The sequence below is a fragment of the Phyllostomus hastatus genome, unplaced genomic scaffold, assembly GCF_019186645.2.
Source record: "Phyllostomus hastatus isolate PE091 unplaced genomic scaffold, TTU_PhHast_1.1 phas_contig_86, whole genome shotgun sequence".
In the NCBI taxonomy this organism is placed as follows: domain Eukaryota; kingdom Metazoa; phylum Chordata; class Mammalia; order Chiroptera; family Phyllostomidae; genus Phyllostomus; species Phyllostomus hastatus.
Window position 1 is genome coordinate 69,461,769 of NW_025333977.1, and position 13,943 is coordinate 69,475,711.

At 37.8% G+C, this 13,943-nt stretch overlaps 2 protein-coding genes across 5 annotated transcripts in view; one reads left to right on the forward strand and one right to left on the reverse strand.

Annotated features, from left to right (window-relative positions):
* CMSS1 (cms1 ribosomal small subunit homolog) overlaps positions 1 to 13,943 on the reverse strand; it is a 382,394-nt gene that overhangs the window by 357,920 nt on the left and 10,531 nt on the right. The gene's annotated exons all lie outside the window — the stretch shown is intronic.
* Positions 1 to 13,943, forward strand: part of FILIP1L (filamin A interacting protein 1 like) — a 120,625-nt gene that overhangs the window by 101,943 nt on the left and 4,739 nt on the right. The window lies entirely within an intron of this gene.

Genomic DNA, 13,943 nt, shown 5'->3' on the forward strand with positions numbered 1-13,943 from the left:
TGTCACTCCCAGGTTTCCTCTGGCTGCCCCAGTTCTGAGGGGAAGATTCACTCTTGACACACCTGTAATTAAGAGAGTTTGAGAAGCTCTGAGCTATTTATTAGTCCTTCCATTTTATAATGATTCAACTTTTTTATACTATGTGAGCCAGGGCAATTCACTACAATAAAGTTCATACCACAAGTCCATCATAATGCACAGATTCTCATTTACCATCTGTTCCAGGTATTAACTATAAACAGACTTCCCAAGTGATTAACATTATTGGATTTACTGAACTTTCAAGGAACCAACCTCTTTTTTGGATTCCTGTACTGGCAGGATTACTTCAGTATAATAATTCATATCAGCATCAATATTTAGGAGCACTGTCAGATTAATAACATATACAGATTATTCAAAGTGCTACTAATTAAAGCCTATTGTAAAGAGAGCATCATTTCTAAGAGAAATCATTTCTATTTCTACAAAATCATCCCTAAAATCACATTTTAGATTTGTAACCTTTAATTTAAAAAATAATTTGTTTACATCTGTGTGTGTGGTTACAGAGCTTACTTTTTCATCCACATATAATCACAGAAGAACCCTGAAAACTAGGAAGGAGAGAGGAAGTGACACTAAGAAATCCTGGTATGAGACATGTGAGGGTGGAGGGTTGCATTCTTGGAGAAAAGAAGGCCCAGGAGAGGGTCATAGAAGATAGATTGCTTTTATATACATCTGAAGAAAATAGTATCTTCCTTTCACTGGTCAAAGCCCCAGCTTCAGAACCAAGCTTCATTTCACTCATCTCCCTTTCTCCTTAACTTTTTGAGCTGTGGCATCCTATCAGATTTGAATGATTTTACCACATTCTTCTTTCTGTTTATGAACAATGGCAAAACTTTCCCTTCAAGGATGCACTATTCTCTGGAGGTACTGATGAAAATAAAATCATTGTGCTCACTAGAAGGACAATGTACATTACTGTAGTTGGATCTTTACATATAAAGGAAAGTCTCTATGCTTGTTCAAGATGATGACTGGATTCCACAAACTCTGAAGGTCTCTGTGACTACAGTTCACACTGCCAAGACATTCTATGTGGGGTCTTTAGGACATCTAAAGGTTCATTTTATCCTTAGGTTGCACTGTGAGATGGCCATAAAAGAGATATTTAATTAACATTTCTCAGACTTGTAGTCTAAGGATTCTATAATCTTTTTGATTGAAATATAACTCTACACAAAAACAAGTTTTTAGTAGCTTCTTTGATTCTGAATCTTTACAAAACCAGTCTCCTTTGAAACTTGTTAAACATACTTGAACAACAATAAAATAGTATTTAGAAAAAAAGGGATACAGGAAAAATTTTTAAAAATAAACTTGTTAAACAAAGATCTTTATAAACGACATTCTAGTTTCCCTACACCTTGCTTTCTATTAAGTTTTTCCTCCAAAATAATCATTTTGCTTTGGAATCCTAAGAGGAAAAAAAATCAAGTAATAATGCATGTCCAAAACATTAAGATAAGTATCTGTTAAAATAAAATCCAAGATACTTGTAAGAGAATCCTGGACTCCACTCAAAGCTATCAAATCAGAATCTCCAAGGGTAGAGGCCCACTAAGCTGAATTTTTAATAAGGTTCTCCACTGATTAGTATTGCACCCTAAAGTAGGAACTCCATTGTTTTTGCAAATTCTATATTGATAAACATTAGTAAATGTGTCCCGACTCTGATCTCACCCTAATCATAACACCTGTTCCAGGAAATGTGACTATTCTGCCCTCTGGTGGTGGGCACGACAAACAGAAGACTTGTTCCTCAGGTTTTCTTTTCAAAAGAAAAGCTCAATTTAAAAAAAAACAAAAGCCATTTTATTGGGAGGGAAGGTTCCCAGTGTTATAGCTTAGGAAAGCATAGATGTTCGAATCCTTGACAGAGCAGTAGCAGGCTGTCTGACACCTTCAAGCTCCGTTTCTTTCTCAGGTCCCAGGCCTTCAACGTAAGCCTACAGCATTTCTTGGTAATGGTCCAGAACACACATTAAGGAGAGCAGTTTGGATGAACCAAAACAAAGGACTCCATTCACCTCAGGCCACAGTGAAGCAAATGCAAGAAAGAGCAAAGAAAACAAGTAGCTCATTAAAGTCTATAAACCTTAAACCCCTTTAAAATTCATTTTCATTTAGATTACATTCCAAGTCCTTTCCTTTTCAAATGATGGACCCTTCTACTCTTCAAGCTCAGTCAAGCAGGGTAAAGCTTTCATGCAGCTGAATATCTGAGAGCAGCATCCCCAGAAGGCAATGCTGTAGGATAAGGAATCCTTAGGGAGTTCAGCAAGTTAACTGGCCAACACTGCTAAGTACTTTATAATTTGATAATGAATTAACACTGTTTATATGGCAGCACACACAAATCTGTCAACGTTCCATTAGGACACACAGTTTTACACTTAGAAAGGTACCATAAAAATAGACTCTGGCACTGCAATCAGCTATCCTGGGGATAATCCTATTGGGTCTTCATTTTAAAGTTTCACTTATTTTTTCCACAAAATTATTGGGCATGAGAAATAAAATTTATTTGATTATTTGAGACAATTTTTTGAAAGCCTTAAATTAGTTTTATGTTTGTGAGCTCCCTTCCCTCTCATAACCAAATGGCCCTATGTATTTTTAAAATTAATTTTTTTTTCAATTACAGTTTCTATTCAATATTATTTTGTACTAGTTTCAGGTGTCAGCACAGTGGTGGACAATCATATACTTTACAAAGCATTCCCCCTGATATTTCCAGTACACACCCAGCACCATACATAGTTATTACAATATTATCGACTATATTTTCCATGCTGTATTTTACATCCCTGTGATTCTTCTGTAACCTCCAATCTGTACTTTTCCTGCATATTTTTTAAGGTTACTAGGATAACCTTTTTTTTAATCTCAGAGTTTTGTTTTTGTTTTCATCTTTGAATAACTAACAATGCATATAGGCCTAGAAAGGCTGCCTCACTCTCTGCCGTTCCTCAGGCCTCTGAAAATGCGGAGTGGGGTTACTAATTGATGTACCACTTGTATCTCAGTGACATGCACAGTGTCCCAACACTCAGTATCTTCTCTTCAAAGCCTCACATGGACACAAACGATCAATCCACTGATCATGACATACCGAATTGCCTACCTCCTGCCCAACACTGGGGCAGATTATTATGGAGACAAAAGATTCATTATCCTTGAAGAGCTTATTAATCTGGGCAAGGAAAGGAGACATGAAATAAGAGCATCAGATAATATTTATTCAAGTGGCAAACTAAATTTCCTGCAATAAATCTAGAGATTAAGAGGGTCTACAGTAGATTAATAAAGCTTCATCTAGCAATTAAGACTTGAAACTGGACAAGGAAAGAGTTAGGTAAGTGGAGTGATGCACAGGGTTGGGGGGGGGGGCGTGCATTTGAGACCAGCGAACAGAAGATCAGGTTCCAGTTTGTGCCTTTTCCAGTCAGCGGTGGTGTCCTGAATAAATCATTTAATTTTTGTGAAATAAAGAGAACTGGACTTGGTGATCTCTAAGATCACATCTAATTCTAACTTTCAATGATTTCTGAACTGTCTTCAAGTCTTGCCACTCTCCTTTAATAGTTTAAAAATTCCCTTGGGAAATAAAGTTGGGGCATAAATAAACCAATTACCTGCATGAGTCTCTTTCAGAAATTAAATTTCTCCTTCCTCATTTTCCAGATTGTAGGTGTTTTAACACTACAAGATGGTCTCTAAAGATTTGTTTTTTTCTCTAAGAGTCTATGAATTAATGTCCTTTTATCTTCACCAGATCAGCTCCCTTTTTTCATTTGAGCAAAGTTTCTCAGGACTATTAACAGTTTGAGTCCAGTGATTCTTTGTTGTGGGGGGATGTCACGTGCATTGTAGGACGTTCAGAAGCACTTTTGGCCTCCAGCCACTAGATGCCAAGTGACATCCCCCAACTGTGACAAACAAAAATGTCCCCTGACATAGCCAAATGTCGGGGGGGCAAAATTGCCCCTGGTTGAGAACTGCTGTATTCCAGAGACAGACAAACTGACTCTATAAGCCAGTTTCTTCTTTATATTACTTGCTGTGGAAAAAATTTGACAGCTGACTTGAAATCTCTTATGTCTGGTGTGTAGAGATGAGAATCTTGAATATGACAAAACATAAGCCTCAAAGCAAATTTAAATATCTGCCTTGAAGATTATAGTTGCATAAAGATTGTTTCTATTCACTTGACAGACTGGCCCAAAGCTTGTGAATATTTAAACATCTATATTTGTATTAATACTCTGTACCTTTGTCTCTTTCAAAGACACCACATTAAAAGCTAGACTTTTCAGACGAGCAAAGAGAAGTCTTGACAACCAACCACCTTTGCCTTAAAGGAGGAAAAAAACGAGTTGGAGGAAAAAAATTATTTTCAGGAGGATTAACCAAGAACTTAAGAAATAACTCTCTTTACTATTTAAACCTCTCTAAAAAGTCCTTTTTGAGGAGTTTTAATTCCCTTTGTATTATATTATAACCATCACAGGCATGAATGTCTTCTCTTAGGATACAAGTTTTATTCATTTCTCAACAAGTTACCTACAAGATTAAACTGACATATATTTATGATGTACCTAATATTACCCATTACTATGCTAAACAGCTTTGCAGATATAAGATTTAGAATTGAAAGTGGGAGTTGAGGACAACCTTAAAAGGTAATTAAGAGTACAACACAGAAAAGGAAATCATACTATAGTTACTAAGAACTGTACTATAGGAATCGGGGGCAGGTTGCTCTGGGGCAAGGTATGGGGGTTAGATTTCAGGAACAGATAATATTTGATCAGGGGCTGGGGAATGAAGAAGACAGGGAGAGGATGTAAGGTATTCCTGGGAGATGCCTACAAGAACAGAAGTATGAGGGCAAGGCAGGAGAGCAGAAAATCAACATTCAAAGAACAATGAGCAGGATAGTATGGCTGAAGTTGAGATGGTTGGGACAGGGGTAAGGCTCAAAGGGCATAGTTCTGTCAGTTTGTAAAGGCCTTGATACAGTGCCAGGGAGTGTTCTGTGTCCCCAGAGCAGGCTTCTGGGCAGTGAGACCATAAAACAAAGGGGAGAAAAATTAATCCTTTATATCAGTGGTCCCAACATTTTTGATACCAGGGACTGGTTTTGTGGAAGACAATTTTTCCATGGACAGGGGTAAGGAATGAGGATGGTTTCAGGATGATTCAAATGCATTACATTCAGGCTCATCTCATGCTGTGTGGCCCAGTTCCTAATAGGCCACGGACCTTATCTGTCCGAGGCCCAGAGGTTGAAAACCCCTCCTTTACACAACATTAGTTCATTCCACAACAATCCTATAAAGTGGGTATTATCCAATTTTCAACATGAAGAAATTAAAATTCTGAGAAGGAAAATTGTACCAGATCATTGTGTTAGCATGTGACAAAAATGAGGAATGAACACAGGTCTCACTTCATTGTTCCATTCTCCTTCCATGGCAACACTCAGAATGCCCCTAAAGATAAGCAAGGTTTTTCCCTTTCTGCTCCTCACTGCTCTACATGGACAGAATTCTCTTCAATAATTAAGTTACCCATACTGAAAGGTCTGGCTCAAGCCTCACTTCTTCATAGCCAAGACTGATCTGCCACCCTTCCAACTCCTCCCATCTCCTGGAGGGCACTGTTAGGGTAACAAGAGATAATCAATGTGAGAGGCCAAGCTCCACACAAATGAGCAGGCATGGGGAAGAGGGACCTGGGGATGGTTCTGTAGACAGGAGATGGGAGAAAGCATGACCAGGGAGTAGCACGAGTCCTCATTGCCAGGGGCTCAGAGTACTAGAGCTGCAGTCAAGGCCCACTCCATTCTAAAGCAAGATTCTATAAGCAGATACTTCTTCAGACACTTCAGGCACAAGTGTCTGAATAATGAATGAGCTTGGACAGTCTATCAACATGTGCAGAGCAGGAGGGTACCTGATGGACCTCAGAGGCTGACTGGAAAGAAAAGCAACAGAAATGAGTAAATATGATGCATAGAAGGAGCATCACAACCATGCACATCAAAGCTTATAAGTAGGTGGCCATTATGTAGTCCTTATACAGACCCAAGACCACCAGAAAATGCAGTCAAGGGATCAAGGTCTAGTCACACAAAGATAATTACCATCAGCGTAGCCCAGAGATGCTGGGGCTGCTGCTTTTGTAGGAGCCTAGAAAATTTTCCTAGATGGTATATACCCTAATTTAGGGTGTCCATTTCTCAAGCAACATCATAACTTATTTAAAAAGACTAGTAGTCCAAAAATCACTTTAGAAAGAGCATTGTGTATTTTCCCAGCTCAGGGAGAGAAGTGTAAGGGTTCAACCTTGTCAGTCTCCAAATTCTGCTTCCAATTCAGGATTAAAATAACTGTAAACCAAGGAAGCATCCCAATGAAATTGCCGTTTTAGAGTCAAACCTTCAAGTTGTTCTCCAATGCAACTCTCATAACAATGAAGTGCATTTAAAAACCTGATTCAATGCAACCACCTTCCAAACTCCAAAAAATTCCTCAAGAATGAATTATTATCCTTCACTGTTAGTGAGTTGGTTGGTTTTCCCCTCTCTTAAAAAATCATAGAACCATTCCTTTTCTGTTCTTTGACTTCCAATGGAGTTTCTGCCTGAATTCACTGGTATCAGTCAGTTTTGAAGTCACACAAAAGTGCAATTTTATAGAAAAGAGCTAACGAACAACTTCAACAGATTCCTAGAGGGTCCATAACATAAGAAACATGTAAATACCTGACATTTCCACAGGGCAACAGGGACAGGGTCGGTGGGTAGGGATCACACTAAGAAGGATGATATCTTTCATAAGTGACAGAAGCAGCACAATATTTTTTATATAAAACACTTTTTCTGACTATAAGAATAATACATATCTGTTACAAAAATTTTGGAAACTATAAAGGTTGCCAGGACTGCTGCTTTTAGCTTCTAAAAAGGGTAATAAGAGAACTAGGGAGAACAATGGGCAATTATTACTATTTTTTTAGGCCAGCCTATCAACTATGGCCATGGCCCTATTCCAGGTTTTCTCAGACTGCCAAAGAGGAAGGAAAAGTGCTTTGAGATGGCCATCCTGTGCTTAACTGAACACTTCTGGACTAAGACGTGGCAGATCCTCCCACAGAGTACAAGTTTATGTGTTCTGTCTGCTCAGCATAGACACAATGGCTGGGGGGCCAGCCTGGTCACTGGAGGAGAGGGACAGGATTTCCGTTCCCTCAGCTAGCCAATCAGTGCCTGGATAATGATTCATGTGCTGTGCAGTGTTCAAGTATTGGAAAGAAATGCCTTCTTAGGGGGCTGCTCTCAGAACTGATTACACTCTTATCAGTTAATAAGATCAACAGCCTTGTGTAAGGGATGGGCACAGAATAAGGCCAGACAAAATTCAACTCTCACATTCTGGGAAAGGGATATAAAGGTACCCATGGTGGGAGAAGAAGAGTGGTAAGTGAAGAAGAATTACATTTTCTCCCTGGGCTATCTCAGACACTTACATGGTATCAACAATTTCTCTATGATGATTCTCAAAGCAACATCTTTAATTTTCAAAGCCTACCAAAGAGTTTCACATAGAAGCTCCAACTACATTCAAGCTAAGCATGCACCCAACACTGGGGCACTCTCACTCTTTCTCTGCCCTCCCCCTTTTATTTGTGTTACTACTCCCCAGTCCCCAGCCCTCGGTACAGATAGTACTGTAAGATAGTTAATACAGTTACTACTACACTGAACCCCCCACTTCTCTAATCCAACCTTCAGTAGTACTGTTAGTGATCTTTCCACAACACTGTTCTGATCATGGTAATTCTCTAGTCCCCCCAAAATATGATTTACTTAGCACTTACGTTACTAAGTGCCCAGTCCAAACCTTCTACCAGGCCTTCATCTCTCACCTCATCTCCCTTTGAAATTCTGCACATACCCTATACCCTCAACCAGCACATGGTACTGACCATCCTCACAAATAACATCACACTTTCCTACCCTGTTCCTATGCTTATGCTGTTCCAAAGGCTGGGATGCTCCTCTCTCTTTGCTCCTCATGTTGAAAACCTACTGCTTAACTCAAGTGCCATGTACTCTGGAAAACACTCCTTGTTTTTTTACAATCTTCCTCTCAATTTCCAAAACGCTTCTCTCCATGCCTCTATTATAGCACTTCATTTCACCTCCTGTTATAATTCTTTGTCACTCTTTCCATCCTATAATTTCTTGAGAGCAAGAAACAGCTATCATTTATTTTTGAAACTCATGTCAATATTTCTCTAAATGTAGTCATTGATCACCTTTATCAGAAGCACCTAGGACTCTGAAGATTTCCAGTGCAGGAAATCTGCATCTTAACAAGCTCCCTGGGTCACTCTTGGACATATAACATTTCAGAACTGGGCTTACATTACTCATGCTCAACAAAGACACACCCGGCTAACACCACACCTGGTGGCCTTAGCGGACCAGCATTTATTCTTTTTGTAGAATCACAGGATGTCAGGGCCAAAGGACTTTATAGATAGTATAAATGCTCATTTTTCAAACAAGTAAAGGATAGGAAAAGACAGAAAAGAGTAGAAAATAATGTCTGCAGGGCAATTCTAAAAAAGAAAGAGTCACAATGACCAAACCAAGTAAAGGAAGGAGGGAAAAGGATGTGTGGCAGGATCTTTTTCTGGGCCAGAGGTGGTTAAAAACACAGCCTAGGAATTGGCACTGTTTCAACCACTAGGCTTAGTAATGTATTTCCAATAATTAATGCAAGAGAGGAGGAACAAGGGACAGGGCAGGAAAAACAAGAAAGGTAAAATAATCAAAGAAGATAAGTTATGATTATGATCAAGAAATGGGCGTCTTAAGAAGGTATATATGGAGAGAAGACGAAGATGATAATGTTGACATTATTAACAACTAGCACTTATCTGACACTTTGGATGTGCTAGGGAATTTCCAAAACAATTCTACTTCCCAGAGAACTTGCCAATAGGTACTCTAATCCCCAGATATGGACTACAGATGCAGAAAGTGAGGTGTGCATAAGCTAACTGGCTTGCTCAAGGACACACAGCTGGTGCCAGAACCAGAATGAAGGCCCAGGTCTATTTGGCTCTGCAGCCTGTGCTCTAGCCACTAAGCTGAGGATGTTGTAATATGTAAGCCTGCAGATAATTTTTAAAAAGTAAATGGGTGCAAATAAAAGAATAAAAAATAAGGGAGAGGTCAGAATGAGAAAGCTAAGATGAAACACTGACAGATGAATAAAAAGAAAGGGGATAAAACAAGGAAGACATGTCAAGGCTAGCATTCTTTATTTTAACATACTATTTCTACATGTGATGCTATGTGTCTGGAGCACAAAATGGAGCAGCTGGGGTTAGGAAGGATTTCTCAAAACTGTATTTCAGTGTTTATTCTCAGATTGCCCTCTCTGCCCATGGTGTCATTACCAGGGAGAGGTTGGGAGGTGAATAGATACAATAACAAACCATGTTATATTGTTTTTCAAAGGCATCAATTTCCTCTAACCCTCACCTCAGAAACCAGACAACTCTTTAATATAAATCATAGCACTGTAACAATATTTAAAACCCAATGCTCTCTCACAGGAAGTTAATGAAAATGAGCTAATCAAATTACACAAGTTTCCTTTTGAAGGGTCTCTTGCCATACAAAACTATAAAATGTTTAGTGATAAAGTTTTACTGTTTAATGAAGAAATTCTGAGAAAATCAAGAGAAAAACGCCAAAGCAGCTTATAATATCCTGGGCTATCTGCCAGAGTCATTATCTGTTATTCTACCGCTGCCCCCTCCTTTTTTACAATATTAGCAGTGATTTATCAAACAATACAAAAGACAAAAGAAGAAATAATATTTCAAGGATATTTTTCTCCAGTTTACATTTCCTCCTTTTCATTACCATATCCATCATCATTATTTAGGCATTTTCCCATTAAACAGAGATTTAAAAAAACAAAAACACAAAAGACGGTCGTTCTGATAACATTCAGCCTTGACCACACATTCCACAGCTGGGTCCCTGAGGGAGTCAGGCAGCCTTGAACCTCCCCAGTGACCACAAATCAAAATGATCTGATCTCTTCAGGAGTCTTGAGTCTTTCCATCTCTAGAGCTAGAGTTGTATTGAGGGCCCTGCAGTCCCTGCAGTCAGGAACACTCCTGAGGGAACACTGCTTTCTCACACAGTATGTTGCCAATATATCTCCAAAAGTTCAAAGAGCTTACAAAATTAATTTTATTTAGGAAAAATAAAACATCCTGACTCCAGCTGTTTAACTAGGACCTGATAACTTCCTCATAAATGCTGATTTTGTTCCAGTATATTTTCAGATATTTGCCCTCCACAATAATGTGAAAGAGTACAAGGATCAGGTAGAAACCAGGATCTAGAACTAAGACTTCAAATAAAACTGAAAATATTTTCACCTTTCTGTACTTCTTTTGGTCACTAAAACTCAATACTATCTAATGACTTACTATAACCAGGAAGTCTTGTAGGTTGCTCAGTTCATTTTACAACCTATGGACCAAATATGCCAACATTTTAAGAATTTAAGGAATACATCCCACACATACACTTTTCTTTCTATTGCTCTCCAGATAGAACCAAAGACTCCATTTCATTGAACTAAGCATCCTTCAGATGTGTAATTCATTCCAAATCCCAATTTCCATGCTGAACTGAGTTAAACACTAAAATTTTTTTCTTTTATGAATGAGCTTTCCAACTTCCTTAATCTCCTCCAAGACATCTGCTTTCTAATGAAAACCAGGAGTGTCCAACTCTGAGTAGAACATTCACTGTGTGGTCTTAAGCCACATGCACTTCAATATGCACTTCTTTCAATATGCACTTCAAATTGGGATAAAACTTTCTTGGAGCTATTTGATATAATGTTCTATAAAAATGGTCCAAGAAATGATATATTTTAAAGGTCCATACCTCATTTACTGAAACATAATGGAGTATAAAATTCATATGAGAAAACAAAAACAAAAAAACAGAAAACTCCCAGCATCTTTTTCGTCATTTTGGGAATGACATTTAGGGTTATTCTAATAAAATAACCAGCCTTTGCTGCCATCTAAAGGTAAAACTATGTAGTAAAATCAGAGTTAAAAAAAAATTAACTTGCAGTGTCAATGGTGTAGAAACAAGGGAGAACCAATTTGGGCAGCTGGCCCTAACAGTGACCACTACTCCAGGCTGCAGTTTTCACCAACATACATCAGCATAGCTTTTAAAAAAAACAAGCCCCATCAATACTGTGTTCCATGTCAATTGGTTTATCAAACGGACTTCAGTTCTGAATAACCTGTGGTGCTCATTAAAACTTCACATGCCCATATCCCCAAGACAGTGTGAGTCTGTAGGTTCTAAGGTGTGATCTGGGCATGTGCACTGTTTTAAAGGCCCCACAGGTGGTTCTGACAAGCATCTAGGAAACCACTGGGCCAGGAAGCCTTGGCATTTCACAGTGTTTAACCTCCCACATCCAGGTAGGCCAGAGTTCTCAGTGAAAGAAACCTTCAAGCTAACTTCTAAAGGAGGTTACATGGAGGTGTTTCTCAAAAATGGAGGTGTGGCAGGCTGACCAGCTGTATCAGATTAATCACCCTGGGAGTTTATTAAAGTGTGGATTACTAGTCATATCCATAGACAAATGAATTATAATTTTTAGGAAGAAGACACAGCAATTTATAATTTATATAGAACCCCAACATAGATTTTTCTATACTGAATAGGCAAAACTAATCTAAATCTTGACAGAATTAAAAGACATCACAGAAACCTATCTTAGAAAGGCTATAATTAATGCTATGGTCACAACGTCAGCTGACTTCAATTAGTCCACCACTAATTTCAACTGCAGCTGCTACTGCACCTGGATTGAACAATATATGGTAGATGTTCACAGAAATGTTCTGATTTCTGAAGTGCCTCCTTCCTTTTTTATCCCTTAATATAACTTAGTGTTGTCTTTTATAACTGTATACTTACTACAGAAAATGTAGACAATATATAAAATGTAAGAGAAATAAAAATCTATAACTCTACTGACCAGTTAACCACTGACGGCACTGGTGTATGTTCTCCAGTATTTTCTCTTCTCACTACATAGTTAAAGCATGTATATAGTTTTGAATCCTGCTTTCAACATTTCTGAATAAACACTTTGTTTATCTCCAAAAGCATCATTTATTCAAATATTTTAAGCATGATACTTTCATATAATCATGGCATAATTCCTTTATTCCGTCCTGATTTTTGGAGTCTTAAATTGTCCATTTATCATCATTGTGATGTTAAAATGAGCCTTGTGAGCATCTCTGATTATTTTCTAGAAAAAACTCCTAGCTAAAAAATAAATGAGTCACAGTGCAGCTGTGAGTTTTAGGGATCTTGATACACACAACTAACCTACTCTCCTAATCATCAGGAGGCTACCCACCTCACCAAACCATTACTAGGCATTGAGTTTATTAAAAAACAAACAAACTGCCTATTTGAGAGGTAAAAACAATGAATGAGCTCTTTACCACTGAAGATGAGAGCATGAGGTCAGGATGAAAGGTAGGAATACCAATTACCATTTATATAAGGAGACTGAATCAGGGTATCAACATTTCATTTGCTATGTTAACTAATGTACCAACAGAAATCATATTAACCATACAGCATATCCTTCATTTCAAGATTCATATTTTTTAACCAAGTCTATATAGTGTTTACTGGAAAATCTAAATATGGTTGCTATAAAAGTTGGTGGCATTTTATTGTTACTTTTTTATTTCTGAAATATATATATTTGGAATAATACTGAATATTCCCTTTTTTATCCTGATATTTTTTAAATTCTATATTATATTATGAACATTTCACCACATAACTGAAAATTATTTGTATAATTATCACTTCACAGAATATTATAGTTTATGTAATCATTTCTCTACTTGGGTACATTTCTGTTTCTTTTTTTATATCATTTTTTTATTGTTGTTCAAACACAGCTGTCCCCATTTTAAGTAAGTAGTGATAAAGGGACTTCACTACTGTACTTTATCAGTACAATAAAATGTGGAAACAATAAAACAATATAAGAAGGGCTCCCATAAAAACAGTATTAGAAATCTCTGATGTAAACTAAAATGCATTTTTAAAAGATTTATATTTTTGAGCTCATAGAAAGGAAAGGAAAATGCAACCAAAGAGGGGGAAATGATATTAACAACAATCAACTGTGGATTATAATGGAAGAACTACATTACCTTTCCCTATCTCTTTAACAATTACTATTCTTATCCAAGAGTAGTTTTCCTTAAATAAAATAAGTATATTTCTAAGTGAATATGAACTCAATCAAGCCTGCACTCTTCACATTCCACAACCCACTCTCCTAGTCCAGATCATTTAGCTGTTAGTCCTCTCTCACCACTCATTCACTAATAGTGAACAAATATCAATACAAGTCTATCTCTACAATGTGTCTTCCTCCAAACTTTGTCCTTATTAACCCCCCAGCACCTCCCCCCACCACTTACCCACTGTCTATAGAATCAATACAATTTTCCCTACCTGGCCCCCATCTACATTCCCATTCTACCTCTCAGATACAACCTAAGGTGCTAAGGTGAAGTCACTTCATTTCTCAACTGTGTCCGATTTCCTACCCCAGGGATAGATACTGTCAAGAGCATTCCTTTATCCTACTGTCAAAAGAAAGTATTTCCTTACTCTGAAATGCCCTCCCATTCCTGCTGTTAAAAATCCACAAGTCTTCGGTGGCCCAAGTCAAGTCATGCTATTTTCTTAGCATGACTCTTAGACCCCTCAGGTAAAT